The 12,364-nt window shown below is 45.9% G+C and overlaps 1 protein-coding gene across 3 annotated transcripts in view; it reads right to left on the minus strand.

The window, feature by feature from the left end:
* Nucleotides 1-11,951, minus strand: part of Pag1 (phosphoprotein membrane anchor with glycosphingolipid microdomains 1) — a 159,254-nt gene extending 147,303 nt beyond the window's left edge. For all 3 annotated transcript variants that reach the window (XR_003378244.1, XM_026786694.1, XM_005361806.2), the window contains exon 1: nt 11,567-11,951. The gene's annotated coding sequence lies outside the window, so the exon portion shown is untranslated. The remainder of the gene's footprint in view (nt 1-11,566) is intronic.
* Nucleotides 11,952-12,364: the final 413 nt, after the last annotated feature.

Raw genomic sequence — 12,364 nt, forward strand, 5'->3', positions numbered from 1 at the left:
TCTCGGTGTTCTGAGAACACACGTGTGCGTTATGTAATCACACTGAATACAGGCCTCTCTCATCGGAACATCTCACTCTTTAGCTGCGCAGAAAGTGCAAAGCAAAATTAAACAGGTGCTTCCATCTTTCAGACAACTTTCCAACTTCAGCACTATAAACAGGCATTTTGGAGCATAAAATTCCTCACCATAGCATAGGGGCGTGGCTCAGTGGATAAAAAGTGTTTGCTGTGCAAGTCTAATGGCTTGAGTTCCATCCCAGAATTCACAGCAGAGGAAGAGAACCAACTCCTGAAAGTTGTCCTCTGATCTCCACAAGCGTTTGTGGATGTGATTACACACACACAGACACACACACACAGACACACACACACACCCCACTTCATAAGAAGAAAAAGTTTAAAGAAAGCATCAAACAATTCTTCAGCACAGAGGCCTGTCTTGTGTACGTAGAATACAGAAAGCACACAACTTTAGCTGATGATTCTCTAAAGACAGACATTGGAGGATTATGAAAAGAAAAGGTAAGAAATTTTCTTTATTCTCCATGTTACTGTGGAGATGTAAAAGGATTTGCAGTCCAAGGCCACCAGTTTTAGGATGTGTGGAGCTGTGTAAATACAGTCCAGAGGTTCTAAATGCCAGACACCCTCTGGCTAGGAGCAGTCTGAAAGAAGCAGGCTCATGCCATCACTGGGCTGTTTGTTATGAGCTGTATCTCTGAGAACAATTTGAAAATGCCATTGAATATTTATTAAAAGGAAAGATCTATAATAATTCAGGTTTTGGCTTGCTACTATTAGCTAATAACTCATGGCTGGAAAGGTAACGAACTGCAGAGGGAGAAACCATTAAATCTCAGAGAAAGGTAATTTAAGAGAAAGGTTAGTACATTGTGCATCACCACTTTTTCAATGACTGTTCCTACCATCTTAGGACTCGCCCCAAAAAGCTGTTATTCGTATCAAATTGTTTTAACACGATTCTATAAGCATTTTAGTTCCAATTATATTTTGTAGCTACAAAGCTTATTTACTTTGTTGTTGAGTGTGTGTGGGTTTTGTTTATTTTTTTGTGACAAGGTCTCACTGTATGGTCCTGACTGTCCTGGAACTCGCTGTGTAGAGCAGGCTGACCTTGAACTTGCATTGATCCCCCATCTTAGTCTCTAGAGTGCTAGGGTTGCAGGTGTGTGCCAACACGCCCAGCAGACGCTGAACATGACACAGAGCTAATGTTTAAACTCAAGACATGCATTTTGGCCAACATGACCAATAGAACAAAGTCAAAGACACTATACAAATATGTACAGTTATTTTTAAGAATTGATGATGATACTTTTCTAACACACCCTTATTCTTCACTTACTATAACAAGGAAGTGTGCTTTTAACCTTGATGCCAAGAACTTAGTCACTACGGGGAACACCACTCTGGGTTTCAATTAATCCTGTATTTCTTGTTACTTTCTTGGACATAAAAAAGCTATTGTAGATGGTTTATGTGTTAATTCTTAACAATCAAATAGGCTTAAAATGTTTGCATTTCCTCCTGTGAGTCTTTTGGTAAGTAGATAGAGATTTAAGACTCTGAAATTGGAAGCGTGGAATTCTTAAATCCACTAAGAGACAGACCATTCACATTATGCAAAAACACTGTACTCAAACTCAGCTGTGCACATAATGATAGTATTCAAATTAGATCACTAATTTAGACATGTTCTATCATGTCAAGTATAACGAATATAAAAATGTATGACTGAAATCCAACAAGAATAAGAAAAAAAGGAAGGAAAATGAAGCTACTCTTTTTTTAGGAAATGAAAATTCATAGCACATGGTATAATTCACTCATATGAATATGAGTGAGAAATCCAGCTTCACTGTTCGTGTTGCTGAGTGTGTGAAACAGGGTGGTGCCACGTCACCAGGACCGAAATCAGCTCTGTGCTCTGGACTACAGTATCTGCTTCCGGGTGAAACTGGAACACACGAGGCATGAAGTGAACGAATTAATCTTCATTTGAATTACTTAACATATTATTATAAAATCATATTTAAAATACCATAATACTTTCAATTGTTATTTAAATTTGCATGTGCCTATATTGTAATTTCTCACTGCAATGGATTAAGTATACCACTGTGTAGAAAAGTAATTACCAGAACTAAGATGGCTGCCCAGCATTTTATTAACATTTTAGAATTTACAAATGTCTCATTATTTTTAAAAAAAAATGGCACCATCAACAAAAGACCAATCCAATGACTGTCGTAGAAACATCAGCCCCTTTTGATTCAACTTTTTCTACTGAAGCTAAAATGCAAAATTGGCACCATGAAGCTTGAAATTGAGATTTTGGGATAGCATTGGCAACAGCCTTTGCCACTTGCCAGAAATTGTTTTCATCTGGAAATTGCCAGGTAGCAGATTCCTAGGGTACAGTTAGTGTGTGTGAAATAAAAAACGCAACATCATAGATTTGTTTCAACGGTTATGAGAGTACAAGTCCATTTCATGACTCAAACATTACCGTACATATGTAGTTACACAGTATTTAATAACAAAATTAAGGAAATTAAAATTTTAGAGTATTCAGAGCCAAAATACAAGTCCTGAAACTGGCAACTTTAGGTTTATACTGTATCACCGTGTAGTACTTATGTAAAAGAATGTCAGTGTCAGACTTCAGCCTTAAGCAGGTAACAAACCTGCTTTAGCAAACCAAGACAAGCTATATTGGTTCAAATGATTGGACCTCTCAAGGAATCCAAGAGTTTAAACTTGACTTGACTGGGTTTCATCTGAAATACTTGTACACACAGAATGCACGTTCCTCATACACAGTAACCACTGTAATTAGTAAATAAATTTCTACTGTAGGCAAAGAGCAAGCTTAACTAGTAGGTCTCTGTGCTTTATAGATAGATGCTTTTTAATAGTCAGTACCAATACACATAAATAAAAAATGCTTGTAGAAATAAAGCCACATTTTCCCCCAGGTTAAGTAGATATATTTGCATAAATAACTTTTGGTACATCAAACAGAGGATTTAGCCAACGACAGTCCCTACTCTTGATGCTTTAAGCAGATTAATTTAAAAATAGATCGTAAGCATTCCATCCCTCCTCCAAGTGGTCCTTCAGTAACAAATGGCAAAGAAATGGAGCAGAACCATTAAAACTTGGAATTCCAAGTCAGAACAGCTCATTTTGGGTCTAACAAGCTTTATCATTCAGCAGCTGGGTCTCCCCCTCAGTCATTTCCAGTTTCTATAATGCAGTGTAGTAGTTTAAATATAAATGCTCCTTCTGAAGGTTCAGAGTTGATTACTGGGTCCCCAGCGGCGACATTGTTGAGAGGGTGTGGAACCTTGCTGGAGGAAGTGTGTCACTGGGGGAGGGTCTTAAGGTTTTATAGTTTCACTCCATTTCCTGTCCTCCTTTGGCTTCCTCACTGCAGATGCAAATGAGCAGCCACCCCCTGGCACCGTGGCATCTCTACCACGGCAGACTGCGTGGCATTGTGGCATCTCTACTCTACCACAGCAGACTGCGTGGCACTGTGGCATCTCTACCACAGCAGACTGCATCATTTCTTAAACTGCAAGAAAAACACCTTACATTGTTTTTTTGTTTTTTGTTTTTTGTTTTTATTTTTTTGGTTTTCCGAGACAGGGTTTCTCTGTGGCTTTGGAGCCTGTCCTGGAACTAGCTCTTGTAGACCAGGCTGGTCTCGAACTCACAGAGATCCGCCTGCCTCTGCCTCCCGAGTGCTGGGATTAAAGGCGTGCGCACCACCGCCCGGCTTTTTTTTTTAAATCAGGTGTTTGCCCACCACATTAAGAAAAGTAACTGCAGCAGGGTGGTGCTGGTGGCGCAGACCTTTAATCCCAGGACTCGAGAGGCAGAGGCAAGCAGATGTCTGCGAGTTTGAGGTCAGCCTGGTCTACAGAGTGAGTTTCAGGACAGTCAGAGATTGCTACACAAGGAAACCCTATTTCAGAGAGAGAGAGAGAGAGAGAGAGAGAGAGAGAGAGAGAGAGAGAACTGGCAGGGAGGGAGGAAGGGGTAAATGGAAGGACAAACTGAGGACTTGTACATATGGTGGCAATGACAACTGTTTTCACCGTTAATAAATGCTCCACATTGTCTACAATATAATAAGGTCTATTTTCATAAAACAAGTGAAAGTCATGCAATTTTATATACAGAGTACTTCAGCTAATCCAATGGGCGGAGAGTGTCCTAAGCTATGAAAGGACTAGACAGAGGCGTCAGCCCCCTGACGGCCCCACCCGTGATAACCCTACTTCTATAAACTCTCAGTCGGTTGCTTTCGACTACCCTTCCCGTGCACTCCTCCAGTTTACAAAAGGGGATGAGCTTGCCTTGGAGAACCCAGGCTTTCTGCATTAGGAGAGCTTTTCTCCCATTGCTTCCACTCTCCCAAGTGGCTGAGTTCCTCTGTCCACGGAGAGGGAAATTCACCAAGACCATGACGGAAATGAGAGCAAGCGTACATTCCATGAGTAGGTCAATCCTGGGCCTAGCTCTGCGGATCACTTTACTTCATTCACGGACGACGTCCCCACCTACCAGCCAGAGTCTTAACAGTGACTGGGAGGAACTGAAAACACGAAGAAGAGTCCCCATCTCCAGCACAGACACCAGTTAAGGAAGGGCACGCGGCCCTCAGTGTCATCTTTCTGTTTCTCTTCTGTGTCCCCAGGCTCCCATTCACCCAAGCGCCTCATCCTGCTCTACCCCTGGCTTCTGTCACTTTTCTGTCAGAAATTTCTCTCGCTTACTCTTCCCATCCCACCCTTTGCTTCTGTGGCCTTGTCTTTATTTATTTTTATCCCATACATCCTCTCAGGCAGACAGCAACTTCGACAACCATTTCAAATACTGTTACCTATAATATAATGAGGCCCCTTTTTCTAAAAACAAACAAACAAACTGAGAGTCACATTATGACCAGAATACCTCAGACACATTAATAAACTGCAGTGGACTGTAACCCTTCATTTGCAGCTCGGTGGTTGCCTTGAATTTCAAAGTCAGTCTGCATAGCATCTCTAGACTTTGCTGCCCCTCTGGTATCTCTCTGCATAAATCCACAGCTTAACTTCTTCCCCCGTGGAATGCTCCAGCCTCAGCATTCACTGTCAACACTAAAGGTTCTTCTGTCTCTTCAATTATCGGAGCCAAGCCATCTGGAAACCCCTCGAAAGTCATTGTCCCCTCCTTGCGTCTCTGCCTCTCCCCAGTTCTATTCCCTGACCAGTCTGAATTTGGACTTTAAATCTGGCTTTCCCATTCTGCGTCCTAGCTCATCTGTTTTGTTGAGTATTCTAAAAGAACAGCCTAGGTCAGGTCTGGGAGTACTAGTTGGTCATCCTAGTTACTTGTGAGCTTGAGGCAGGAGGATTACTTGGGGGGCATTATGAATTCAGGCCAGTTTGAGCAACCCTGTCTCAGAGTGAAAGGTGAAAAGAACACTGAACATTGCTCAGTGACAGAGTGCATGACGCCTGGGGTTCAACTCCCAGGACCCAAAGAGTAGAGCGTGACATGCTCACAGTCACTGCAGGACCAAGTATGGCCATACCAAGTCTCTTCAGACCCTGCACTGCAGCCTCTCCTCTCAGCTCCATGGCACGTCTGCCACACCAACAGTTCCCAACCACACGGACTGAACTGCTGCTCTACAGTGTACTAGCGGCTCAGTGACATCATCAGACTCACTTCAGACTCAGGCCAGGCACAGCTTCCTGAAGGGAAGCCAGATGCTTACTCCTTCTTTTTTTTTAACTCCCAAATTTTTCATTTGTTTTTTATTAAGTTAGTTCTTTGACAATTCTATGGAGCAGGATATCCCTGTGCCTGACACTTCATCTCCTAAAATATGTATCTGATGAATGTCCAAATGAATATACATCACTCTCACTGAAGTTGATGTAAATGCAGAGAAGCTGTTGGTGACTGGTTAAGTGTGAACCAGAGGCTCCCAGCTCTTTTCAGATGTGGCATAAAATAATCAGGCCACTCTGGGTACAGTTCCCAAGGGCTGAGTGCAGGGGGTGTGGGGAACCATGCACCGTCGCGTCAGCAACTCGCCCTCTTTTAAAGGGGGCACTTTGGAGACAGTAGTGGTGATGCAGGGCACGCCTTTAATCCAGCTCTTGGGAGGCAGAGTTCAAGGCCAGCCTGGTTACAGAGTGAGTTACAGGACAGCCAGGGCTACACAGGAAAATCCTGTCTCCAAAAGCAAAAAAGAAAAAGAAAGAAAGAAGAAAGAAAAGTCACCTGTTTTGTGGCTCCATCGCCTCTCACTCACTTAGACATGTTCCCATGTTCAACACTACTGGATGAAGAAGCAAGGGTCCATGTTAGAGGCAAAGGGCTTGAGGGGCCTTAACAGTGATAGGTGGAGTCATAAACAGAAGAAACCAGGTGCATGAGGAGGCAAAGGGCTAGAGGGGCCTTAACAGTGATAGGTGGAGTCATTAACAGAAGAAACCAGGCACATGAGGAGCCATCCGGTCACTCTCATTCCTCAGAGAATAAATACACAGCCCTGAGGCTGACTGGGCAAGATGACAGATGACAGCAGCCTGTGACGGCAGTGTTGACACAGTCACACCTTTTGGTACTCTGAGGAAGGCAGGTGAAAGGACCACCTGCAGATAAAGGGCCCGTATGCTCTGCTAGGCTGGGCCACCTGGAGACCTGGGAAACTGGAGAGGGCAGAATAAAGCTGCCAGCAACTTTAAAGTCCACTCCGTGAGGCTCACTCCGTGACGTTCACGGGCTGGAGTGCTCTGTAGCCTAATAAAGGGCACATGCAGATCAAATTTCCTGTCCCCTGGCGAGCTATGTTTAGAAAAGAGAAAACAGTTTTAAAATAAGTTTTTAATCATTTTCTGGTTGGAAAACCATTCAGTGTTGTAGCCTGGTGCAGGAATTGGGAAGCCATCAACACTACGCCTGCATGTTCCAGCGATACTTTTCAATTCCAACAGAAAAGGTGTTGGTTCCAATGTGAAGTCGAGGGGAATGGGCTGAGGGTGCAGGGCAGTGACAGAGCACTTGCCTGGCATGTGCTGGGCTGGCTTCTAGGCAGTCAGTCTGTCTCTCTGTCCTCTGTCCTGCCCCACACCACCACAGAGGCATTATCTCAGGGAGAGGGTGTAGAGTCTCTGTCATCTCTCTGGACTGAAGTCAGGAAGGCTACACCACAGACATGGGAGGTTGGATGCAATGCCCTTATTTAGAGAGGACACATTTGAACCTATTTGTTAGATATGTGGCATTCCCTTTAAGAACCATAGTCGTGCCAAGAGTGTTAGCCGCTGTTGTAACTCAGGGATTTTTAGATTAAAAACAAAACAAAAAACACTTGAGAAAAACCTTAGGCCTTCCCACTTCTCCTTTCTCTAAGGACAATGATGCAAACATCCGACCCCAAACACAGATGAAGCAAGTTCGCCTTGTCACCGGAAGCTTTCGTACTCCTTACAAAGTAACACGTGGTTTCACTCTCTTTTTCGCAAACTGAAATGTGGGTTTTGAGATCTAGCATAAATCAGCTCTATCTCGACAAACATACAGAGATAGACTTCCTATTCAGCCAGCCCAAGCTGGGGGCGGGAAGGTACCGGAGAGCAGAAGTTTCTGCTACATGACTTATCACAATGGCTCAAACCCCAGAGGCAGGAGGATGTTCTGTGGGAATACCAAAAGGTTCTGAGTTCTACTTTTTCTTACAAAACTCACTAATGTCATCTTGGACCCACGACCTTTCTGGGCCCATTTCTGCTTCTGCAAACGACTATAATACAGGACCCGTCCCAAAGGCTAGTGGAGGGTGGAGGGAAACAGTGGACACAATGCTGCCAGCACAGCTAACACGGAGCAGGTGCTCCCTCTGGCCACTCACTCCAGCTCTTACCAGAAAGGATGGCCAGTAGGGACCAGAAAAGTGCCCAGAGAAATCAAGTGCAAGGTTGTCTTCTCTCAAGCCTACCCCTTGGCCTTGAACTCTGCAAAGACCGGGCCTTGAGGTGCAATCTCTGCTTGCTTCTACAACCACTAACAGGCGGAACTCCCAAGGCTCCATACAGTGCAGAAGCTAAGATCAGAATCAACTTCCAGCATCTCAAATACAAAGTGAAAAGTTAGAGGTGGAATGGCAATAGAGAGAGGCAAATGGTCTTTATCCACTTATATCCATATTAAAACTGCTTTGCATACTTTGCACACAGACCTTCTCCCATCCAAGCACTAACCAAGCTTGTTTGGCTTCAGAAACCAAGAGGGCGGATGAAGTGTGGTATGGCTGCATGCTGTACACAGCCCTTCTGACAGCCAAAGAAAACCGGGTGTCTGGGGGAAGTTTGTAGATTTAAAAGTGGCGACAGAAAATCCACTGAAATCACACAGACAGGAAATAAAACAACCATATGCAAATGATTTTCACAGACTTAGCTAAAGTTATAGACATGTTCCTGGGAGACATCTGACCAGAAGACGTGGACCGGGAACAGGTGACGGAGGCAAAGGGTGTGAGCATCCTCTGAGGAGGAGGCAGAAACAGCAGCAGGAGCTGGAGAGATGACTCGGTTGGCAGCAGGAGCCCTTTCGGCACACTGCAGCTGTGGTATCGGGTCTCCAGGCTCCCAGAGGATGCCTACTGGCGACTCGCTCTTGGGAGGCTTGACTTGAGACAAGGGGTGGAACCTTTCTGTGGTGGTTTCATTAAATATTAAATCACCTGGGGAAGTCCTCTCCCTAAGAACTTTCTTTAGCAATTAGATTTTAGTGTCTAGAAGATAAAGGCCAGAGGCCAGAACACAATGACTGAGGTGAACCTAAAAAACTCACAGAAGTACCACGGCTGCTCAGTCACTATAGACCTAGGACTCAGGGAAGAAGCTCAACAACCCATGGGTATTTCAAACCAAGATGGCTCATATGGAGTCCCCACAAGTTCTTCCCACGGCTTTGACTAAGACTGAAGGAAGTGTGCTGATAGCTGGGATGGAGGAATGATTTCCATGCCAGAGCACTGAGTCCAAGCTAAGCACAAGGTACCACTCCTGCCTGAGTGGAGTCCCCCATGGACACTGGCCTATGCTCAGAGACAGGCAGGCAGGGGGCAGAATAGATTGCATCAACCTCCAGTATGAAGCATCAAGATACACCAAGTTTTCTTTTTAATATATATATATATATGGAAGAAAGAAATAACAGAAGAGTTCCCACAGGAGGCATAAATGCCCTGTTACCTCTCTCACACTAGCACTAAAGGGGACTGCAACCAAGGGATGGTATTTAACAAGGAGGATGATAATAGCTTCCCATCATGGAGAAATGGACTGGCAATTTGGATACTTTAAATTTTAAACAAACTTCCCATGGACAAAGAGGAAAATAACCCATCTATGTTGCTTGCAAGTTGAGGCAGCAGAGGCAAAGAACACAGTTTCCACCAGACTAGCTCTAATTGCTATTATTTGATCTCAGCTTCATCTTCCTCCTCTCTAACACCAGGACAAGCCACCTCCCTTGCCGGCCTGCAGGGAGGCACTGCTGGAGCAGTGAGCCCGATGCCAGCATCCTCACTGTTACAGGTCACTGTTAGACTGTAACCTGCTTCTGTAAACCTCCAGCTGCTATAGTGTCTACAGCTTATCCTCACACAGCAATCAACATCCCCCCCCCCCAGTCAGCCTAATATACTTGACACCAGCTCAATACCTTCACATGCAGGATTCCACTTAATCCTCACACAAAACAATGAGGGAGGAGCTACTGTCACACCCACCCATTTTACAGATGAGGATACTGAGGCACAGAACTGTAACTTGCCCAGACTCAATGCCCCCAACAGAGACAGCAACCTGGCCCCTAGACACAACAGGCTAGCCTGTTTGATGCCCACACTTGGCCAAAATTTCTTATTGAGGTCAGCACTCAATGCTCTTATAAAGTCAATGTGCTGACTGGCTTTTTAACTTTTAAAGCAAAACCTTTCTTTTTTCTTAGAATTCTTAAAAATAAAAACTGTTTAAATCAGGTGCCTGTAACTAGTTAGTTCACCTTGGTTTTCTTTTTCTTCACTGAAACACCTTAATATGTACACACCTCTTTCTAAAGGTCATCTAAATAAACCTTATGTTGACTCACATCCCTGAGTGTTTATTTCAAATACAAATTCATGTATGTCTTTTTCTGTGTACGTATTTCTCTCTGCGGATGCATACAAATCACAAGGCAGCAGCAACGTGAGCACTCGGTTAATGTAACACCTTCTATGGTCAGTACTCTATAATAATAACCACTGCTATCAGCCACACAGCAGGGCTGTATGGTATTTCAAAGAATTCCTTTTACAAATTCAATCAACTCAAGTATTAACATCAACGACATTAATCCATTGCTCTGCTTTAAAATAATCTCTAGGGGGCAGCTGAGAAAGAAAGGTTAAAGATTTCTACCCTTCAAAGTAGGCCACTGCAGCTACCTATAAACCATGCTCTTTGTTTATTAAGATAATTAAACCCATCAGTGCACTTAACTTTCAGACTCAACAATTGTCTGCATGAACAGTCGTCTCTACTTTTCTTAAAACAAAGAGGATGTGTTCTAAGGGGATCCTGAGCATGCTCTCTGTACAACGTATGGTGTTTTAAAGCATGATTTATGTATCTAATTCCTTAAACTGCCTTGAAAAATACACCGAATTCTTCCCATGCTCCCCATTAAAAGAAGACACTCCAATTTAAAGACTGCCCGGATTCTGACTACAAACCGCTATATCATGTCAACATTTTCATTAAATACGGTTCAAGCTGGACTTGAAACAAATGGAGTGGAGACACAGCTGCAGCCCTTGCGGATGCAAAGCTACCCGGTCAGGAGGCTTACATAAGAGATGCAGGACAACTCAACCATCATCCGAATGTCTTTCTTTGAGACTTGCCCACATTCTTAAAGCACATGAATTAAAGCGCGCAGATCGCTTTTCTCATTTTCTCTGCCTTAGAGCACAAAACACTCAGCTGACATAGAAGTTGTTTTATCCCTAAAGGACAAGGTTCCAATTATGGGAGGTTGCCAACTTCTGCCTAGGGGAAGGGTGAAGTGGGATGCACAGAAAGCCTGCAGGCCTGAGCAGCAATGTCTCAGCTTCTCATCTCTGTGCCAGTCCTCAGAGGGGCTGTCAGCAGAGCCTCCTAGGATGGAGGCGGCAGATGCCCCTGACCCCACGCCGTGCAGAATCAAGGAGATGAAAATGTGCAATTAGCGGTGGGCCCAATGCCCTCGGAGCACCTGTCTCTCCTAGCACATTTCCAACTGGCGCGTTCAGCAGAGGCAGGAACCAGCCCTGGACTCCAGCCTCGAGTCCTCGAGTAGCAAGCCCCCCTCCTTTGCAGCCCAGCACTCCCTCCTCCAGCTGTAGCTGGGCTAACAGGAGGTGCCACCTCGGCCTGGCACGACAGGAATAAAACCTGTCCTTCCCACGCTGCCTGCAACTTCAGAAACTACAGTCAACTTACTGGCTCGCAGGAGGCAGGGGTCTTCTGGGGCTTCGGCGCTCTAAGAAGCGCAGCAACTCCGCCGCGCGCAGCCCGGCTGGCCCTCTGTGGCCCGTGGCAGGGGGCGCAGGATCCGCCCGGTCCTTGTCGCCTCGGCTCTACCGCGCCCGGGGCGGCGCACTCTCCCGGGCGCACCGTGCGGCCGCGGAGACCCGGACTGCGCCGGAGACCGGAGCAAGCGCCGTAGCGGCCGCCAGCCCCAGAGAGCTGCGCTCCGAGCTCCAGGTGTGTGTCTCCCGCTCCGAGGGAATGCGACGCCACGGAGTCCCCGCACGGGAGGCGTCGACGTGCAGCCGAGGCGCCAGTCCGCCCCGGAGGAGCAGTCACAGAGCCCGCACGCCGGGCAGGAACCGCAGTCCGCACTGGCCGGCGCGCCGCGGAGAATGACAGCGCCGAGGAGCGGCGCGCGGGACTCAGTGCGCATGTTCGCGACTGCTGCGGCACGTCACGGGGGCGGGGCTAACAGGCGGGGTAGGGCGGAGCGAGCAGGGTGGGCGGGGCCGGGCCCGGAGCGAACTTGGCTGCCTGTTGCAAGGGCAGGTGCTAAGGCTCACAACTGGAGCTGATAACCTAAAGCTCTGGAGTTTGTCTCCTGAGCCCATTGTCTCGTAAAAGGCAGTGTATCGGAACTGCTTTAGGGTCCCGGGACAACCCACAAAGGCCAAGTTTCACTCAGGTGATTGCTTAATCCCCAAGAGCTGCAATTTGCGGGACACCTTCTTTCATCTTGACCGTACTTACTGTAAGAACTTGAAGAGC

Source organism: Microtus ochrogaster, linkage group LG5 (genome assembly GCF_000317375.1).
Source record: "Microtus ochrogaster isolate Prairie Vole_2 linkage group LG5, MicOch1.0, whole genome shotgun sequence".
NCBI classification, from domain to species: Eukaryota; Metazoa; Chordata; class Mammalia; order Rodentia; family Cricetidae; genus Microtus; species Microtus ochrogaster.